This window comes from Canis lupus, chromosome X (genome assembly GCF_048164855.1).
Source record: "Canis lupus baileyi chromosome X, mCanLup2.hap1, whole genome shotgun sequence".
Classification (NCBI taxonomy): Eukaryota; Metazoa; Chordata; class Mammalia; order Carnivora; family Canidae; genus Canis; species Canis lupus.
This window is the reverse complement of record NC_132876.1, coordinates 40,899,595-40,918,338: the sequence shown is the minus strand read 5'-3', so window position 1 is coordinate 40,918,338 and position 18,744 is coordinate 40,899,595. Positions and strand designations below refer to the sequence as shown.

The 18,744-nt window shown below is 42.1% G+C and overlaps 1 protein-coding gene across 1 annotated transcript in view; it reads left to right on the top strand.

Annotated features, from left to right (window-relative positions):
* TMEM164 (transmembrane protein 164) overlaps positions 1–18,744 on the top strand; it is a 199,714-nt gene that overhangs the window by 10,566 nt on the left and 170,404 nt on the right. Inside the window, exon 2 of the mRNA XM_072817265.1 lies at positions 13,080–13,214. The gene's annotated coding sequence lies outside the window, so the exon portion shown is untranslated. The remainder of the gene's footprint in view (positions 1–13,079; positions 13,215–18,744) is intronic.

Genomic DNA, 18,744 nt, shown 5'->3' with positions numbered 1-18,744 from the left:
ACAACTAACATTCTAAAGCTCAAAACTTAAAAGACAACCAACAAATAAAAATAAAAATGTATTTCCTCTAGAAGAAATTCAAGTGCAATACAGATGCTATAAAATAAATACATTTAGAGCCCTCAAAGAAATAAAGTACAGCATCCATACAAATAAGAAAATATTTAATTCTATTAAATAGACCTGGATTAATAAATGGAAATGCTAAATTTTAGCAAAAAAAATTCATGTAGTCCCTTAAATAACTCAATGGACACTATAATATCTAAGACAGTCACTATCAAATAGGGTACTAGAGAACTAAAATAGAGTATATCACCCAGAATGTGATATTTTTTAAAAAGGAGAATTAAGGGATCCCTGGGTGGCGCAGCGGTTTGGCGCCTGCCTTTGGCCCAGGGCGCGATCCCGGAGACCCGGGATCGAATCCCACATCGGGTTCCCGGTGCATGGAGCCTGCTTCTCCCTCTGCCTGTGTCTCTGCCTCTCTCTCTCTCTCTGTGACTATCATAAATAAATAAAAAAAAAAGGAAAAAAAAAAAGGAAAAAAAAATAAAAAGGAGAATTAAAATCATCAAAAGACATGAGAGTTAAGTTGGCCATCTCTAACATATATCTTTTTTTTCAAAGATTTTATTTATTTATTCATGAGGGACACGCAGAGAGAGAGGGGGGCAGAGACACAGACAGAGGTAGAAGCAGGATCCACCCATGGAGCCCGATGTGGGACTCCATCCCGGGACACCAGGATCACACCCTGGGCTGAAGGCAGGCGCCAAACTGCTGAGCCACCCAGGGATCCCCTCTAGCATATATCTTAATGAGTTTCCAGAAGCAGAAAATGAAGGAAGTGATGAGGAAGCCCCCCTTTATAGGAAGAAACATTAAGATTTTCTAGAAATATGATAGCAGCAGTACTCTGATTAAAGGTACACACTATGTACTGAGAATTTAGTGAAGAAGAAGGAAGAGGAAGAAGAGAAGGAGGAGAGGAGGAGGAGAAGTAGGAGGAGGAGGAAAAGAAGAGGGAGGAGGAGAAATAGAAGGAGAAGGAGGAGGAGGAGGAGGAGGAGGAGAAGGAGGAGGAGGAGGAGGAGGAGGAGGAGGAGGAGGAGGAGGAGGAGGAGGAGAACAAGAAAAGGAAAAATGGCACTCTCTTTCTGGCACTCTCAGGAAAAATGGCCTAAATGTGTGACTATGCAACCTGTTGTTAGGACCTTGGAAGGATTAAAAGAGTCTGAGTATTCTTCTCTAAAACCAAGGGCCCACTAAAGCAATTAAGTATGTTCTTCACAGGTCCTCTAATTGAACAGTAGCGCTCTAGGAAACTTGGGGACATTGTCTCTCAGCTGGCTTGGCAGAGTCCCAAGGTAGAGAAGGGATAATTTTAGAGATTTTTAATTATGTTTTTATCTAATGAAGTAAACCCTGAAGAGATTCACAAAAGCCCCACAAAGCTTTTGAAAAAACTGTCAGCAGAAACACTGTTAGCTTTGACCAAAAGTGAAAGAGAGGTGGTGCTAAGGAAGGAGACAGCTCAGAATTCTACCGGCAGCAAGGAGACTGACAAGATTGCTCATCTGTGAGCAAGCACCACCTTTAATGAAAACAGAAGGAAGGGTGCCTGGGTGGCTCAATGGTTGAGCCTCTGCCTTTGGCTTGGGGCGTGATCCCAGGGTCCTGGGATCGAGTCCTGCATCAGTCTCCCCATGGGGAGCCTGCTTCTCCCTCTGCCTATGTCTCTGCCTCTCTCTGGTTGTGTCTCTCATGATACATAAATAAAATCTTAAAAAAAAGAAAACAGAAGGAAGACTCAAAGGGTGGAGCTGAGAGGCCAGAAGGTGCAGTCAAGTGCCACACAGAATTAGTCCTAGGCCTCCAAACTTAATGATTGCTAACATTTTCCTGGTAGATTTCAGAATTGCTATGGACCGGGGGCCCCATTTCCTCCCATTTTGAAGAGGGACATCAATAGCAGTTATTCTATGCCTCATCCACCAGTGTCTGCTGGGTATTTTTGTGGGAGTGAGGGAATGGATAACTCACCTCTTTGGTTTTACAGATCTTCAAATCGAGAGGCGTTGGTAGTCATATACAAGGAAGTTTATTATATACAAGTTATATACGAGAAAGTTATATACAAGTTATTTGAGGAACCTCAAGCACCCTGGCTCTCATTTAGATAAAAAGATTCTGGGCTTTGAGCTGATGGTGTAATGACATGAGATTTTAAGAAATCTGTGCAGTGGGTGAATATAGTTGACCTGTGGAAAAGACATGAATCATTGGGGGTAGAGGGCAGACTGTGCTACATAGCTTCTGACAATGATTCCCACTTCCTGGTATTCACATCCTTGTGTAAGTACTTCCCTTTCAGTTGGGGCTGGACCTAGTGACTTGCTTCTAACAAAAGGGATTTTAGAAAAAACAAAGGGATGCCATTTCTACTTTTAGTTTATAAATTATTGTAACATCCACCTCACGTGTACTCTTTGTCTCTTTTACTGGCTTGTTCTGATGAAATTGGATGACAGGCTGTGACCTTCCACATGGAGAAGTTTATGTGGCAAGAAATGGAGGGTGGCCTCTGGCCAACAGCTAGCAAGGAACTGAGGCCCTCAGTCCAACAGCCTATAAGGAACTCAATTCTGACAACAACCAGTGAGTGAACTTGGAAATGAATCCTGCCCTGGTTGAACCTTGGACATGACCAAGACCCAAGCCAACAACTTGTTTGCAGTCTTATGCAAGACCCTGAGCTGAGTGACTCAGGTAAATTATACCCAGATTTCAGATCCATAGAAACTGAGATAATACATATGTGTTGTTTCAAGCATCTACATTTTGGAGTGATTTATTATGCAACACTAGACACTAACACAATGACTAAATTTTCAAGTTCACTTTTTTTCTTCTTCAATGTCTAATCTGATGTTAACCCCACTCTGTGTACTTTTTCCCAGTTCCTCATTTATTTCCTTCTATCTATCAGTACGGACTTGCAGTTTCCTATTTAACTCAATGTGTTACAATCATTGTTTATTTTAACGCACTGAATGTTGCACTTTGGCCAATATATAAGATCCCTGGCTTATATTTCTTTTGACATGTCTCTGTTATTTTTGAGTACTTCGTTGCTTTTTAATAGTACAATATTTTCCAGGCTCATCTTGTACTTTTCTTGCCACAAATTTGGCATCAGCTCTTTCTTTCTTTCTTTCTTTCTTTCTTTCTTTCTTTCTTTCTTTCTTTCTTTCTTTCTTTCTTTCTTCTTTTTCTTTTTTGTAGATATTTATTTGTTTGAGAGAGAGAGAGAGAGTCTAATGTGTGACATAGCCTGTTTCAGAGATGGAGAGAGTGTCTTAAGCAGATTGCATGCTGAGTGTGGAGCTTGATATGGGGTTCGATCTCATGACTCTGAGATCACAACTTGAGCCCAAACCAAGAGCCAAATGCTTAACTGACTGAGCCACTCAGGCACCCATCTATGTTTATTTCTATACCTAGCTAAGTATATATCTATACCACCTCTGGTAGGCTGAATAATGACCCCAGATCCTGTGAATATATTCCTTTACATTGTAAAAGGAAATTTGCAGATGGAATTAAGTTAAAGATCTTGAAATGAAGGTATTTCCAAGATTATCTGGGTAGGCCCATGTAACTGTAAGTGTTGTTACAAGAGGGAGGCAGAGGAGATTTGACTACAGAAAAAGGAGATGTGATGATGGAGACAGAGGTTGGGATGATGCACTTTGAAGATGGAGGAAAGACACCATGAATGAAGGGATGTAGGTGGCTTCTAGATGCTGGAAAAAGCAAGGAAACAAGTTTATAGAAGCTTCCAGAAGGAACACAGTCCTGCTGACACCTTGATTTTAGACTCTTGACCTCTGGAACTGTAAAAGAATAGATCATTTAAGGCACTAAGTTTGTGGTAATTTGCTACAGCATGAAGCTCATACAGTACAAGTTCGTATCAATACCTCTAAGTCCAACCCAGTACTGCAAGGTTCATTTTAGTTTTACTCTTTATTTTTTTGTAACTCCCTTCTCAGACAGTGAGAAACCTGACCCCCTTCATCGTTAATCTTCCTGTATGTAACCAAACTCCCATCTCTGTCATCACCATTTCTGCCTACAGATTCCCTTCTCACTCCAAACAATGATGTGTATGAATCTCACAGATATTACATTGAGCAAAAGAAGTCAGATACAAAAGAATATAACGCTTGATTCCTTTTAAATGGAGCTGGAGAGTAGGACATAACAATTAATGGAGACACCAATCAGAATAATATTACTTCTGGGGTGGGGTGTAGGCTAGAAATGGGCATGAGGAATTATGAAAGTGTTCCATGTTTTAATCCAGGTAGGGATTACACAAGTATATATACATATATATGTATATGCATATGTAGCTATATATATATAGTCATCAAGCTGTTCACTTATGATTAGGACATTGGATTTGCTTTAATGTATACATCAGACATCTTAAAATGTTTTTATTTTTAATTTTTAAAATTTTGAGAAAGAGAGAGCAAGTGGGGGGGAGGGGCAGAGAGTGAGGAAGAGAGAAAGACACTCTTCAAGCAGACTCCCCACTGAGCATGGAGCCCAATGTGAGGCTTGATCCCAGGACAGTGAGATCATGACTAGAGCTGAAACCAAGAGTCAGACGCTTAACTGTCTGAGCCACCCAGGTGACCCTCAAAACATTTTTTTAAAAAGGCAACCACCATTTTTCCTTTTGGAAAGATTTTCAGATTACAGGAGGTGGTTGCATTTTATTCCAGAGTATTTATGAAGATTTTGCAATATTCAAATCTCTAATAATTTTTTTTCAAATCTCTAATAATTTAAGAATAATTCTGGGAAAGTCTAGTAGTGATCTCTGTTCACCGGTTAGGGTCACAGTCATGTGACCCTAGTCAAATTCCCTCTACCCATCCTCTTTAAAATTATGTCTTCCTTGACAATTTTTATTTGGGGGTTGCATCACATCAAATTTTGCCCCGAAGGTGAGGCTTTCTTAATACTTTCATATTTTGCCATCTCAAATTGGCAAAATTCAATTTTTTAAATGAGCAAAAGATCTGAATAAACATTTCTCCAAAGAAAATATGCAAATGGTTAATAAGCACATGAAAAGATGCTCAACGTTACTAATCATTAGAGAAATGCAAATCAAGATGATAATGAGATAACACTTCACATCTATTAGGATGGCTATAATCAAAAAGGCAGATAATAGCAAGTGTCAATGAGGATCAGGAGAAATTGGAACCTTTGTACATTGCTGATTGGGAATGTGCATCCACTTTGGAAAACAATTTGGCAGGTTCTCAAGAAGTTAAATACAGAGTTACCATATGATCCAACAGGTCCAGGCCCAGGTATATACCCAAGAGAATTGAAAGTACATGTTCACACAAAAAACTGTACCTCAATGTTTGTAGCAGCATTATTTAAAAGAGCCAAAAATTGGAAATAAGCCAGATGTCCACCAATTTATGAATGGATAGACAAATGTAACCATACAATAGAATGCTATTTGGTCATAAGAAGGAAAGAAGTACTGACATATACTACAATGTGGGTGAACCTTGAAAAATGTTATGTTGAGTGAAAGAAGACAGATGTAAAATAACCACATGTCGCATGGTTACATTCTTGAGAAATGTCCAGAATAGCCTCATCCACCGCTACTCTTCTTTATTTTCTTTTTGCCAAGAAAAATATACATGTTTGAGATTTTCAATCAGCGAATACGGACATACATCTTTTCCAAAGGTGACACAGCAATCCTTCATACAGCGGTATGGTAATTTCAATGATCAATTATCTGCTAAAGAGCACTTTGTGGTTTGGATTTGTATTTCCCTGATGGCAAGTGATGCGGAGCATTTTCTCATGTGCCTGTTGGCCATGTCTATGTCTTCCTCTGTGAGATTTCTGTTCATGTCTTTTGCCCAGATTTACCCAGAAAGCCATGCTTTCTGATTGGATTGTTTGTTTCTTTGCTGTTGTGTTTAATAAGTTCTTTATAGATCTTGGATACCAGCCCTTTATCTGAGAGGTCATTTGCAAATATCTTCTCCCATTCTGTAGGTTGTCTTTTAGTTTTGTTGACTGTATCTTTTGCTGTGCAAAAGCTTCTTATCTTGATGAAGTCCCAATACTTCATTTTTGCTTTTGTTTCTCTTGCCTTCATGGATGTATCTTGCAAGAAGTTACTGTGGCCAAGTTCAAAAAGGGTGTTGCCTGTGTTCTCCTCTAGGATTTTGATGGAATCTTGTCTCACATTTAGATCTTTCATCCATTTTGAGTTTATCTTTGTGTATGGTGAAAGAGAGTGGTCTAGTTTCATTCTTCTGCATGTGGATGTCCAATTTTCCCAGCACCATTTATTGAAGAGACTGTCTTTTTTCCAGTGGATAGTCTTTCCTCCTTTATCGAATATTAATTGACCATAAAGTTGAGGGTCCACTTCTGGATTCTCTCTTCTGTTCCATTGATCAATGTGTCTGTTTTTGTGCCAGTACCACACTGTCTTGATGACCACAGCTTTGTAGTACAACCTGAAATCTGGCATTGTGATGCCCCCAGCTATGGTTTTCTTTTTTAATATTCCCCTGGCTATTTTCTGATTTCACACAAATCTTAAGATGATTTGTTCCAACTCTCTGCAGAAAGTCCATGTTATTTTGATAGGGATTGCATTAAACGTGTAAATTGTCCTGGGTAACATTGACATTTTCACAATATTAATTCTTCCAATCCACGAGCATGGAATATTTTTCCATCTCTTTGTGTCTTCCTCCATTTCTTTCAGAAGTGTTCTGTAGTTTTTAGGGTATAGATCCTTTACCTCTTTGGTGAGGTTTATTCCTAGGTATCTTATGCTTTTGGGTGCAATTGTAAATGGGATTGACTCCTTAATTTCTCTTTCTTCACAATAAGATACCACCTCACACCAGTGAGAATGGGGAAAATTAACAAGGCAGGAAACCACAAATGTTGGAGAGGATGTGGAGAAAGGGGAACCCTCTTGCACTGTTGGTGGGAATGTGAACTGGTGCAGCCACTCTGGAAAACTGTGTGGAGGTTCCTCAAATAGTTAAAAATAGATCTGCCCTACGACCCAGCAATTGTACTGCTAGGGATTTACCCCAAAGATACAGATGCAGTGAAACGCCAGGACACCTGCCCCCCGATGTTTATAGCAGCAATGTCCACAATAGCCAAACTGTGGAAGGAGCCTCGGTGTCCATCAAAAGATGAATGGATAAAGAAGATGTGGTTTATGTATACAATGGAATATTACTCAGCCATTAGACATGACAAATACCCACCATTTGCTTTGACGTGGATGGAACTGGAGGGTATTATGCTGAGTGAAGTAAGTCAATCGGAGAAGGACAAACATTATATGGTCTCATCCTTTTGGGGAATATAAAAAATAGTGAAAGGGAATAAAGGGGAAAGGAGAAAAAATGAGTGGGAAATATCAGAAAGGGAGACAGAACATGAGAGACTCCTAACTCTGGGAAACAAACAAGGGGTGGTAGAAAGGGAGGTGGGCGGGGGGTGGAGGTGACTGGGTGATGGGCACTGAGGGGGGCACTTGATAGGATGAGCACTGGGTGTTATTCTATATGTTGGCAAATTGAACACCAATAAAAAATAAATTAAAAAAAAGAACACTTTGTTTCTCTTTGTGAACAAGGATATACTTCTGCATACTACTACAAATGCAAAGAAGTTATTCAGTTGTCTGGACACACAGAGCCGAACATGAAATGTTTCCTTCTCCATTGAATGTTTTAAATTAGCTCAAAGCTCCTTCCCTTCTCATAAACAATGTCATGTGGACAGCATCCCTGATTTTCTACTAATTTCATGTGATGTGTTCAATCCCATCTTGTCTGACTTGAAACCTTCACTCTTATTTCTGATTTGGGCTGTTTTCCATTGTCCCTCAGCTCAGGCATGACCTGTGGTCAGAGGCACCTGAGCTCTGTCTGTTCTTTCATTCCTCTCCCCTAATGCTTCTTTAAGAAAATAAAAAAAGATTTTATTTATTTATTAGAGGAAGAGCACACCCGAAATGAGGTGGGGAGGGGCAGAGGCAGAGGGAGAAGCAGGCTCCCTACTGAGCAGGGAGCCCAACTTGGGGCTCAATCCCAAACCCAAAGATCATGACATGAGCTGAAGATAGATGCTTAACTGACTGAGCCACCCAGGTGTCTCCCATATAATTCTTTGATTATTCCAGAATGGGGGCAGCACGATATTGTGATCATAAGAAAGGGGTATGCTTATTCAGTGTAACTGGGGCAGACTGGGTCTCTTTTGTTCTCTGTGTGATAGGCATCTGTGTGCCTCTCAGGGGCTCCTAGGTGTGTCACCACTCACAGGTATGATATTTCCCAGCTGGCTTCATTCAGTTCCTACTCTGGCTCTTGACCCTGATGGGTTTTATTTTCCCCCAATTGTTATCATTATTTGGGGTTTTGGTCTCGAAGAATAGAATGGAAAAATATTACAGTGAAGGCAGTATGTTAAGTATTATTTCATGTCAGTTACATACATGTTTTACCTGTGTGGGTTGCAATGTACAAGGTACTTGTGATTGAAGAAGCTGGGAAGCCACTCCTCTGAAAAGTTAATGTTGAGCTCAGGAGGCCTGGGTTGTGTTCTTAGCCTTGCTATGTATGAGCTTGCTGGTGACCTAAAACAACTCTCTACTCTTCATGCTCCTTTGCTAGCAAATGAGGGCATTGAACTTGCATGTCTCTTCCGACTCTTCCTCTTTGAAACAAATATGCACACCGATGGAGTGCAAACAATGTGCTAGGCAGCGACAAATACGCACACCGATGGGGTGCAAACAACGTGCTAGGCACTGCTCTAGGCACTTATGTGCATGGAATGATTCCTCTCGCCATTTTTCCGTGGTGTAGGTGATTTGTATTATCATCCCTAGCTACAGATGTGAAAACTGAGGCCCAGAGAAGTTAAGAGGCAGAGCTGGAATATAGCCCCATGCCTCTTTGGCTCAAGAAGCCATGCTCATAACCAGTACTAGGGCTGGTCTATAGCTCTGACTCAGTGGGGCTAGGCTGCCTTTCTGGCTCATTTTGAGGGAAAGATGTCAGACTCTTGGCTCAGGGACTTTCCAGGAATCTGGGGTTTTAGTCACCCTTCAGTTGAGTGAAGTAAGTCAATCGGAAGGTCACTTGGAGTGCACAGACTGGTGTGACATTCACGGCATTAGGTTCTGGCTCTCTCAGGGTTCCCCCCACATTTCCTGTTATCTCATCAAGGGCATAGTTTTATAAACACCAGATTCCCTTTGTCAATCTCTTCCATCAGTTCACTCTCAACATAATTCTCTGCTGCCTCTTCCTTTCCAATATTAGTTTAATATTCTTCATATCCAAGTGCTTTCTAGCCTGACAGATAAGAGAGAAATCAAGGTGTGTGTGTGTGTGTGTGTGTGTGTGTGTGTGTGTGTGTGTGCGCGCATTATCTCTGGCCAATAGTCAATATTAAATTTCCTCTTTTTGGATCATGTCATTCAAAACAAAGCCCAACCCACTTTTTGCTGCCTCATGAGTTCCAAGAATTTCTGACAGGGGCACGTGGAATCTGCTGGGTTCCCTGTTCCCAAAGCCCTCCTGTCTCCACAGTGCCCCCTTGGAGCCACCTAACCCCCAATCTAGTAGTCCAATGATGAGCTCTGCCCCATCTCTGGGCTCAACCTTGCCCTCTAGGAATTTGAGGGCCTCTAATTCAATGCTCAGGTCCAAGGCAAGTCCTGCCATGACCCAAACTTCATCCTGAGTCCAAACACCTTATCTCTGTCTGTGTTCTGATTCTGGCCTTTTGTTCTTGAACCTGTTGGGGCCATGATAATTCTCCATAACTGGGAATCTGTTCTGTTTTTCCCATTTGTCTCCCTTCCTCTCTCCAGGAATTTGGAATTCTCCGATGGCCATGGCCTTGCAAACTTGTGAGTTCCCTGATGCTGCCTGTATCTCTGAACACCAGCTGCCTTCTAGTGTTCCTAGTGCTATATTTAACTCATCTGTCAGGAAATTTTGTATTCTGGTTCTCTGAAACTTCACCTGTTGTAATTAGCCCTTCTGCCTAGGCTGTGTTATATGAAAGGACAGGGGCCAAATAGATGTTCCTATTTCCTTGGCAGTGCGGTTGATAATAAGACATTGTTCGAAGTGTAGTTCCTGGACCAGCAGCACCAGTAGCAGCACCTGGGAGCTTTATAGAAATGCAGAAAATTGGGCCCCACCCCCAACCTACAGGATGGGAATCGGCATTTTCAAAAGATCTGCTCTGAGGGTATCAGCTGATCCACTATCAATGAATCAAGTCAATGAAACAGCATTTAAGCATCTTCTGCTCATAGGATCACTGACTCCACTGAAGTTTCAGCTCTGTGAAGGGCAAGAAATTCACATGTCTTATTTGCTGCTGTATTTTCAGTGCCTAGAATGGTGCTTGGCAGATGATAAGGGCTCAACCATATTTGTTGAGGAAATGAGCAAATGAAAGGATGAAGGGAGGAATTTTACCAAGTAGGTGGTTTTGGAAAAGTTGCTTAGATTCTCTGAGCCTCATCATTTTCTTCATCTGTAAAATAAAGCTTCATCTCTCTACTTCCAGGTATGAGGATTAGGCTAAAAAACAGGTGCAGAGTTACTGAGGGCTTGTTCTATATGATGCCATCTGTTTGGACAAGTCTTATTCGATCCATCTATCCATTCATTCATTTGTTTAGCAAGAATTAATTGAATAATTATGTGCCTGGCACTATTCTAAGTGCTGGTGAATAGAGCAGTGAATAAAACGAAGTCCCTGCTCCTGAAAAGTTTCCATTGGGAAGAGACAAACATTAATCAACTAAAATTATAATATGGCAGATGGCAATATTTCTCAAGGGAAACAGTAAACTGAGAAAGGACTCTCTGTGGAGATGGTATTTGAGTAGAGACCTGTGGAAAGCAAAGAGATGATCTATGTAGATGCCCAGGGAAAGAGTTTTCCAGGCAGAGGTAGAGCCAGGGCAATGGTCCAAAAGTGGGAACATGCGTGGCATGTTTAGGGAACATCACGGAGACTAGTATGACAGGAGCAGAATGGGAAAATAGCAAGAAATAAAGGGTGGGCCTAAATCATGTTGGGTTTTGCAGGTCATTATATGGACTTTGGCTTTTACCCAGAGTGAAACTGGGAGCCGTGGGAGAATAGTCAGGGAGAAATGACATGATCTAAAGTAAATTTTAAGTAAGTTTCTCCAGCTACTTGGTTGAGTGAGAATAGATTTTAAGAGATTAAGGGCAGAAGCATGCCTAGGTGACTCAGTTGGTTAAGCTTCTGACTCTTGGTTTCGCCTCAGGTCATGACCTCATAGCTGTGGGATAGAGCCCTGTGTCAGGCTCTGTGCTCAGTACAGAGTCTGCTTCAGATTCTTTCTCTCTCTCCCTCTGCCTCTCCTCTCTCTCTCTCTCTCTCTCTCTCTCTCTCCTTAAAAAAAGAGAGAGAGATTAAGGGCAGATGATGGTGGCCAGGATCAGGGTGGTAGTGATTGACGGGGGGGGGGGGGGAATACCTGGTCACATTCTGACATTATTTTAAGGAAAAGTTTGATATGCTTTGCAGGTGTCTTGGGGACCAGGTGTAGGAGAAAAAGGAGTCAAGGTTGACTCCAAGGTGTTTTGACTTCGACAATTGGAAGGATGGAGCTGCCATCAACTCCAGGAAGGAACGAAGGAGAACCCAGTTTGTGGAAGGGAAATCAGGAAATCTCAACGTGTCACATTAAATTTGACTATTAGATTTCCAAGAGCGAATGTTGAATATAGAGTTGGAGAGATGCGTATGGAGTTGAGAGAAGTTTGGACCTCAGATGCAAATTTGGAAATCTTCAATGTAACCAAGGTAGTTAAAGGCACAGAGCCAGATGTGACCACCTAGGGGAGATTATCAAGCAAATAAATAGTCCAAGGTCTGAATTCTGGGGCAATGCAATGGTAGAGGTTGGGAATGAGAGGAGAAACCAAGAAAGGGGACTGAGTAGTAGCAGCCAGGGGGTTGGCTAGTGACAGAATGTTGTCCTGGAAGCCACAGGGAGAAAGTATTTCAAGGAGGAGGTTTCTGTTTGGAATGTTGATGAAATGTGAAGCAGGATGAGGACTGAGAATGGACCATTTGATTTGACACCATGGAGGTTCATTTGTGACCTTGGGAAGAGCTACTTCGATGAAGTGAAAGAGATTAAAAGCTTGATTGGAATAAATAATAGTGAAAGGGAAAATAAGGGAAGGGAGAAGAAATGTGTGGGAAATATCAGAAAGGGAGACAGAACGTAAAGACTGCTAACTCTGGGAAACGAACTAGGGGTGGTAGAAGGGGAGGAGGGCGGGGGGTGGGAGTGAATGGGTGACGGGCACTGGGTATTATTCTGTATGTTAGTAAATTGAACACCAATAAAAAAAAAAAAGCTTGATTGGAGATGATTTGAAGGAGAAGTGGAGAAAAATGAGAAATAGCGAATACAGACAGCTCTTTCAAGGAATTTTGCTGTAACGGGAAGAAGAGAAATGGGACAGAAGCAACGGGGTGGGGGCAGAGATGTGAGGTCAATGAAGGACTTTATTTTTGAAATGGTAGATACTGCAGCATGTAAATAGGAAGAGATTATTAATGCAAAAGAGAGGTGAGAATTACTGGAGTCATGTTCTTAAGCAGGTGGGAGGAGGTGAGATTAAGGGCATAAATGGAGTTAGTGAGTGGAGGAGCCAGGAGTTTTTTTCAAAGATTTTATTTATTTATTTATTCATGAGAGACACACAGAGAGAGGCAGACACAGGCAGAGGGAGAAGCAGGCTTCCTGTGGGGAGCCAGATGTGGGACTCGATCCTGCAACTCCAGGATCACGATCTGAGCCAAAGGCAGACACTCAACCACTGAGCCACCCAGATGCCCCAGGAGCCAGGATTTGAACCAACTCTCCCTTCCTTCAAAGACTTTTGCTCTCTCCATTGCTACAGGGATACCCGAAGAATACTGATGAGGCATCACCCAGAAGTTGGCTCTACTCTTTTCATGGCCTACTCCAGCACCTGTACTTGGGATTCAGGCTACCATTTCTACTTGCCTTTCATTAAGGGAAGAATTAAATCAAGGTAACACAATTTCAGCTTATCTTCTGATTCCTTAAAAGCCCTTCTTTCCCCCTTCTGATTTCATTTGTCATTACAGGGTTAAAAAAATGGACTCTGTAAGAAAGGCCAGTGACTGCTTGGTCTCCTTTGTAATCTCGGCATAATGGGCAGAGAGTACCAGTTGTCTCCCTCCTGTTTCTCCTCTCTTATCCTCTACAGAGCTCTAATGTTGTTCTTGCTGCTTATTATAACAATCCAAGAAGCCATAGTCCTTCTTGCAGGTGCTTTTTTTTTTCACCTGCCCAGAGGAATAGACAAGAATCTTGGCAGATGGGAGGAAGAAGGAGGGTGGAAAGCAGGGAAATGTCAGAGCCACCCTGTTGTGACTGTGTTTCTCTGGAGGGTTGGAGAATCACCCAGTAAGTCCCCTTAGCAAAGGGCCACTTTTCCCCACCTTCCCTCCACTGGCCACCAGGCAGCCAAAGACAGATGTGATTACCCTGTGGGCCATTTTGGGGGCTGGGATGGCCCATCCCAGAGGTGTGAGCCCACCCAGAGTAGGAGGGGCCTATGAAGAGAGATTGACGAAAAATGCTGGCCAGGTTTTCTGGTCAGGTGGCACTATTTGAACATTTCAGGTAGTTTTTGAAAATAAATATAATTTTCTGGACCAAGGGAAAAGGAGAAGTGGAAGGAGACAGGGTAAGGAAGAGAAAAGATAAAAGCAGGAAGGAAGAAGTGACAGACATTTGGAGGGATGTCAGAAAGAACAGGAAGTAAAAACCCCCAGCTAGTTATGAGGCCCCTTTAGCCCTCAGTGCTAGCTAGAGCAAAATACCTATTTTTGCCCTACCCCTGCCCCCCCACCAGCTGGCATCCATGCACACTTCCGTGTGAAACTTAGGACTTCGAGCATTTACATCAGAACAAGAAGCAAACCCAGAAGCCATTTTTCTGCTCTAAATCCAAGATATTCCTCTTATCCTCTTCCTAGGTGTGTGGGGCATTTTGACCAATTTAGTACTCACCATCTGCTCCTAAGAACCACCTTGGCTGGCATCCATTAAAAATGCCATATATTAGAGAACTCACATAGTGCAATTGGAGCACAATATTATGTAATTTATTTCTTAATCTAATCCTCTGCCTTTAGATGCTGGAAATGAGAATTTGTCAGAGTCTAATCTCTCCAGAGATGTTTCCTTTCCAAGCAAGCCTGGTCTGCCTCCTATAGAAAACAGAATGAAATCCAATCTTTGGATGATGTGATGAGAAAGGGTGGGGGGCAGGCAGGGGGTAAAGCAGGGCGAGGAGGGACCCAGTAAATGCGAATGGCCCTAGAGGACAGATAAATCCTTGTTTTGTTTTGTTTTGTTTTTTCCAGAAGCACTATTTTGGAAAGATCCCTTCCATTGATGGTTGATGTGACCATCTCCAAACAGATGATGTGGCTAGGTTAAAATAAGCTTTGGTTATTGCAGTAGATCCAACCGAGGGGGAAAAAAATCACATTAAGGGAAAAAAAGAGAATAAACAACACCATTAGATCTCATTCTTTATGTTTTTTTTTTGCATCTAGTTTTTCTTTTTTCTTCTTTCCTTCTTTTTATCTCAAAAGAATTGAGGGGGTGCCTGGGTTGCTCAGTTGGTTAAGAGTTGGACTCCTGATTTTGGCTCAGGTCATGATCTCAGAGCTGTGAGATCGAGTTCTGCATTGGGCTGGGCACTGTGCTGGGTGTAGAGCCTGCTTAAGATTCTCTCTCTCCTTCCTCTGCCCCTCCCCACCCTGCTCATGCTGTCTCTCTCTCCCTCTCTAAAAAAAAAGAAATAAATAAAAATAAAACATTAAAAAATCTTAGAAATTGAATATTAGTAGGGGCATGGCTTCTGCACTCAGGATTGGAATTCCTTTGACCTGTGAGGGAAACAGAACTTTTTGGATCCAATTATCCACTCATCCCTTTCCTTTAGAAACTCCAGATCATGACGGGATAGGCACCGGGTGTTATACTATATGTTGGCAAATCGAACTCCAAAATATATATATTTATATTATACAGAAAAAAAAGAAACTCCAGATCAAATCTTGTATCTGAGAATTTTCTACTTGTTTTTAAAAATTAAACTCTTTATTTGGAGATAATTGTAGGTTCATGTGCAGTGGTAAGAGATGATGCAGAGAGATCCCGTGTACCTTATACCCAGTTATGTTTACTTAAGAAAAACCCACTTAGTTGAGGTATGGTTGATGTACAAAAAGCTGTACATGTTTAACATGTACAACTTGATGAGTTTGGAAATAAGTACACACTTGTGAGATCATCACCACAATCAATGCCACGAACACATCTATCAGCTCCAAAAGTTTGCCCTTATCCTCTTTATGATTTTTTTGTGACAAAAACATTTCACATAAGATCTGCCCTTGCAGCAAAATTTTAAGCATATAATACAGCATTGTTAACCAATGCTGCACTATATTGACTTTTTATCCAGTTGGGTTTTACTTTAGCAGATCCTGTCACTCTTCATCTGCATGAAGTCCATAAACATTCTGCTGTACAACATCTGAAAATGCAGGGAACGTTGTGTCAGAGATGGCCCATTCTGAAGCAGAAAAACAGAAAGCTTCTGAGTCTCATGCCATCACTGCATCTTATTATTCACCTGCTGTGATGATAAATTGTACTTTTCTCTACATGGAGTTCCTGCAAATGACTGTAAGCCAGAGTAAAGGAACCATCAGATATGGAAAGGAACAGAATCTGTAATTGTGTTGGGGACTAATACTATATACTGATCTCTATGGGTCAGAAAGAATAGATGGAGGGCTGATGAAGAGAATAGATGGAAGAAGACAGTCAGAAGTGGCCCTGAAATTAAGTCTTTGCCACAGAGGGTAGCGCCAAGCAGGGGAGGCTCTAGCAACAGGCTGAGGTGCATGGAGATAAACCAAGAATCTGAGGATGAAATGCTCATTTTTTGAACTCTTGGTGTACATATGTGATTAGCATGCCAGAGGCCAATCCCTGGGCAAAATGGGGACTCCTGTTTCTTACTCCTCTGTTTTTTCTGTCTCTGTTTCCTTAGAAACAAATCCATCAGGCAGCCGGGGTGGCTCAGTGGTTTAGCGCCGCCTTCAGGCCAGGACCTGATCCTGGAGACCCCGGATGGAGTCCCGTCAAGCTCCCTGCAGGGAGCCTGCTTCTCCCTCTGCCTGTGTCTCTGCTTCTCTGTGTGTCTCTCATGAATAAATACATAAAATCTTTTTTAAAAAAGAAACAAATCCATCAATAATCAGAGAACTGCATCCAAGGGGGAGCTGCTCTGAAGTTATTCAGTCCCCAGGGTTTTGAAAGCAGATGCCAGCTCTGTCAAATTAGTCCTTGAGAGAGCAAATCACGTCCTGATTTGAAGCAGCAAATAAAAAAGCATACCCATTTCTATTTTTTAAAAAATTTTTTATGATAGTCACACAGAGAGAGAGAGAGGCAGAGACACAGGCAGAGGGAGAAGCAGGCTCCATGCACCGGGAGCCCGACGTGGGATTCGATCCCGGGTCTCCAGGATCGCGCCCTGGGCCAAAGGCAGGCGCCAAACCGCTGCGCCACCCAGGGATCCCGATACCCATTTTTAAAGGTAGGAGGTATCACCACGTGCTCAGATAATTAAAATATTGTGATTATGAGTCTGAGGTCCCCAGCGCAAACCCTGTGTAGCTCATTTGCCTCTCAACTCCCCCGGTCCAAACAGTAAAGACTGTGCTTTTGTTCATAAATTAGTCCTCCACACCTAGCCAGTCATTTTGTAAGAACAAGCCACAGGTCATATGAGACTCTAAACAAGAGGCAGAGTGGTGTGGGGGTCAGCTGGTTGGGCTCTGTGTTTGGATAGATCTGGTTTGGAAACTCGCCTTTCCATTTACTACCATTGGGATCTTAAGCTAATTACTTTCTCTCTCTCTCTTTCTCTCTCTCCAGCCCCTCCCTCTCTCCTTAAGCTTTGCCCCCCACCCAGGTTGAGATAATTTAGCACATAACTACTCAGTAAATGACAGTTGTTACTATTTTTTCATTATCGTTAATAATGTGATTCTCAGGTGTGGATTGAGACACTAAGTGTAAATTTGGAAGCTGATTGTTACTGCCCTGCTTCCCCTCATGAACTCATGAATTCTCAGAAGAGATGCAAATTCATCTGGCCCTGGATACTTTTTTTGGGGGGGGGGAGGATACTCTTTAACCCATTCCAAGAGGGGGTGTTATTATCAATACTTCTTTAGTAATCTCAAGTCAAATGAAATCTATCTTTTTTTCCTTAATCTGACTTCACTGCTGGAACAATGAATGAAAAAGCTGGGGGATCCCTGGGTGGCGCAGCAGTTTAGCGCCTGCCTTTGGCCCAGGGCGCGATTCTGGAGACCCGGGATCGAATCCCACGTCGGGCTCCCGGTGCATGGAGCCTGCTTCTCCCTCTGCCTATGTCTCTGTGTGTGTGTGTGTGACTATCATAAAAAAAAAAGAATAAAAAAGCTCTTGGGCTCCCCAAAAGGGGCCCAATTGCTTTATCTTCAGTGTCACAGGGAGGAGATAGTGCCCTGACTGCTTATCTTACAAACAGAGAACCAGGTTAAGGTAGGGGACTTGCCTAGAGCTACAATGGATGCGGTTACAGCTCTCAGAATTCTCCAGGGGTTCCCAAGCAAGCTTTCCAAAACTGCTTTCAGCATATAGATTTCCGACAGCATTACACTTCAGGAAAAGAGCAACTAGAAACTGCCAGCTTGTCCAAATCTCCAAATCAATCGCACATGTACCAGATGCTTGGTTTTCTTTCTTTCTTTCCCTTCCTCTTCCCCTGTAGGGAAGTGTGCGGTTTCTAATAACACCACTGCTATGTTGTGGCGGGACAGGATGTCAGTTCCACCTGAGGCTCCCAGCAAAAGGGCATTCAACAGAAAATTGGCCCACTTGACCCACTCAGGATAGATTTGATTTCTGTCTTAGGATTAAAGCATGAATTTTTGGAATTGAAAAGGGAGGGGGGAAGTCCCTAAAGCAAACAGATATGGAGTGACTTACTTGCCAGACAGGGTGCTAGCTACTTTCCATATATATTACCACATTGATCCTCACCACCACCCTGCAAGATAAATACTGCAAATAACATATCACACATGAGGGGGATAAAAGCTCTGAGAAGTTAAGACACTTGCCTCAGGTTATAGAAGCTCATTGTTGGCAAGGAATTGAACCCATGTCTATCTTATCTTAGGGCCAGTTTGTTCATTTACTTCTTCAAATGTTGATACTTTCATGTTAATTTCAGCGCTGGAACTTAAATTATATCTTGCAGTATTCAACTTCTGCCAAAACCAGGGATGTGCCTTTATGCATTCTAATGCTCGATATATGTTTTCTGTGAAGTTTTAGCTATAAAATACCTGTTTGCGCATCTTACCTGGCACATAGTATCTCTTAATACATATTGATTTTAAAAAAAATAGCAACAAAGGATATGAGGAAATGCAGCCAGGAGAAATGAGCCTCCT